Source organism: Jaculus jaculus, chromosome 7, assembly GCF_020740685.1.
Source record: "Jaculus jaculus isolate mJacJac1 chromosome 7, mJacJac1.mat.Y.cur, whole genome shotgun sequence".
In the NCBI taxonomy this organism is placed as follows: Eukaryota; Metazoa; Chordata; class Mammalia; order Rodentia; family Dipodidae; genus Jaculus; species Jaculus jaculus.
This window is the reverse complement of record NC_059108.1, coordinates 155,289,212-155,292,410: the sequence shown is the minus strand read 5'-3', so window position 1 is coordinate 155,292,410 and position 3,199 is coordinate 155,289,212. Positions and strand designations below refer to the sequence as shown.

Genomic DNA, 3,199 nt, shown 5'->3' with positions numbered 1-3,199 from the left:
TGCATCTGACTTTACGTGGACACTGGGGAATGGAATCCAGGGCCTTAGGCTGACCACAGCTGTGCTCATGCCTAAATCACATCATGTCGCTGAGCCTCAGTTTTATTGCCCATCCGACTGCAATAGCGAGGCAGCTTTCTGCACTCTATGGAGCTTCCATGAGGACGTACTGAGACAACAGGGATGAGTGTCATGCAGAAAAGAGAAATGAGGTTCCAAGGACTGTTGTACCCGTGTAGAGAGGACTGGGACTCTAATTTCCCAGAAGCCAGGCTCCTTCCACCCTCCAATAGCCATGGGAGCAGTTACAGGCTCTGGCCATCCAGGTGAGCATTTCTCTTCACCAGCCTCCTGCCCTTTACCAGCCAGCCCTGGAGCCGTGTTAGCTGTGCAGCCAGTGTTACCAAGTCGCACCTGCTACTACTCAAAGTCCAAATATGCAGCACATTTCTCAGCTGCAGCAAGGGAAGGCTCACGAGGAATATTCAGTATCAGTTACGGATCAAGGGGGAAGGGGGACATTATCAGATATTGTCCAAAAGGGGAAGCCACATGGGCTATCCTTCTCAGACATCACCTGGTCTCTATTCTCATCTCATCACATTTCTACCTCTTTGCATTGTCTCTGGATGCTTTTGTTTATGAAGGATCCTAGAACAACAGTTTTAACTTGACATTCACCACAAGTTACTTTTGCTTTGAAATTCAAAAGCTATAGAGAAGAAACAAGTAAGAGCTGGGAAGATTTGGGCTGGAGGGATGGCTTAGTGGTTAAAGCATTTGTCTGCAGAACCAAAGGACCCAGGCTCGATTCCCCAGGACCCATGTTGTTAGCCAGATGCACAAGGGGGCACATGCATCTGGAGTTCGTTTTCAGTGTCTGGAGGCCCTGGCACACCCATTCTCTCTCTTTTTCTCTCTCTTACTCTTTCTCTGTCAAATAAATAAATAAAAATAAATATTTTTAAATAAAAGAAGTGGGGAGGTTCATTCCATTAGGTATTAACATGCACCAGTGCCCCTCCTATATATAAGGGACACATCACCAGACTCCCAGATGCCTGAAGCCTCAGATAGTAGCTCTGTCTCTCCATATATACTATATTTTTTCCTATAAATAATACATACTCTTGATAGCTTAATTTACAAGCACTGTGACACCATGACAGTCCATCTGATAACTAAGATGGCTGCCAAGTGACTAATGAGTGCGTGGCATATATGGCATGGATACACTGAGCAAAGGATGACATGTCCCATCCTTGTTGGAACAAAATGGAATAAGATGCCATCACTACTACGAAACGGAGCACACAATTTTAAGTTATTTTTATTGATTCATTTATTTATTTGACAGAGAAGTGGGGGAGAAATAGAGAGAATGGGCATGCCAGGGCCTCTAGCCACTACAAACAAACTCCAGCTGCTTGCACCCTCTTGTGCATCTGGCCAACGTGAGTCCTGGGGAAAAGCCTTAACTGCTAAGCCATCCCTCCAGCCAGGAGAAGAATTTTAACACTTATGAATTACTTGTTTCTTGGGCTTTTCATTTAATATTTTTTTAGAACTTGACTGATCGAGACTTGGTGAAACCACAGCAAGTACAACTGTGTCTAGGGAAGACGGCCATATAACTAAGCCATACTAATATGATCAGCCCAGCACTGGCCAGAGGACAGCTTGATACCAGAACAGGCACAAGGGCCCAGGAGCAGATATGGGACTTGGCATATGAGAGAGATGCCATCACATACTGGTGAAGAGAAGATGGATGGTTAGGTGGGTGTTGCTGGAAAACAGACTCACTGAGTAGAGAAAAGAACCTCACATTCTTACTAGCACCACACATTGGACTCCAGATGGGCTAAGAACGAACTGTGATAGACGAAGATACGACACCAGGCAAGAGGAACATGCAGGAGACTATATTATGACTGTGGCTGACAAATGATTCTTAAATTTGACCCAAAATATACTTTAAAGACTAAAATCTGTTGAATTTGGCTACATCAAAATGAAATATTTCTCATTCATGGTTGTATAGTATATTAGGGTTCTCTAGAGGAACAGAACTGATGGGTTGAAAAAGTATATATTATAAAAAGGTTTTATTAGACTGGTTTACACAATCCTGGCTGGATAGTCTGACAATGACAGTCTGCAGAATGGAGAGGCTGAGAACCCAGTAGCTGCTCAGTCCATGAGGCTGGATGCCTAGGTTCTAATCTGGCACAGCACATCTGGAGGATTCCTGGAGTTACTGGTCTTCAGTCTGTATTGGAAAGCTAAAAAGGCTGGGTGCTAATGTCAGTGACCGATGGCAGCAATGGGGTAGATGCACTGTCAGCAAGTGGCAAAGGCAGCCAGGCAAAGATGTATTCCTGTTTTTCGCCCCTGAAACATCTTCATATATAGGCTGCCACCAGAAGGGCTCTCTACTCTGAGGGAAGATCTCCTTTCCTCAGGTAATCCTTCCACGAGACATGTTCTGATCTGATCAAGTTGACAATATACACCATTAGATAGCAAAAAGCAAGCAAAAAGCGAGAAAGCTAGAAATGTTGGTGATGTCCAAAACTAGTTATCTTTTGGAATCTATAAGAATTCCCTCCAGTTCATTCAAAGAAATAATAGAACACCAGCAGTAAAGATAGGCAAATAATGTAAATAGGTAAATAACAGGAGGGGAAAAAACTCAATGGGTAGATATATGAAAAATAGTCCACATGCAATCATCAAAAAATACAACTGAAAATTACAATGTGACACTTTGCTATCAGATCACTATATATCAGAACACCAGATGACATCAGATGTCAGCAAATGAAGTGGGGAGACTTACCATTGGTTGAAATCTAAACTGGAAAAGCCACCTTGGTGGGCAACATGTCAGTGAACACCTATAGGCCCATGACCCAGAAATTTCCTTTCTTCCTTAAGATCTGCAAGGGTCAGGTTTAAGGCCCATCTCAGCATTCTCTGTGAAAACAAGAACTGTTGGCAACTTAATGGATCATTTTGAGTATTAGACTAATGTGTTAGGTGTGTAAACTGAGCACCATTAGGGGAAGAATTAGTGTACTTTTGGTGCACAGAGCCACCTGGCTAGGCAGATCCTGGTTATGGATTGCATCTTAAGTATTCTTCATATGCCATGCCTTGAAGGCATGGTTGCCAGCCTGTGGTGCCATCAGGGGCT

General features: G+C 43.5%; 1 long non-coding RNA gene across 1 annotated transcript; it reads right to left on the bottom strand.

Annotated features, from left to right (window-relative positions):
- Positions 1-2,091: 2,091 nt before the first annotated feature.
- On the bottom strand, positions 2,092-2,945 carry LOC123462054. The gene is made up of 2 exons (XR_006638069.1): positions 2,843-2,945; positions 2,092-2,493 (listed from the first exon to the last, which is right to left on the bottom strand). It is a non-coding gene; the product is annotated as an uncharacterized LOC123462054 (long non-coding RNA).
- Between the last annotated feature and the right edge of the window lie 254 nt (positions 2,946-3,199).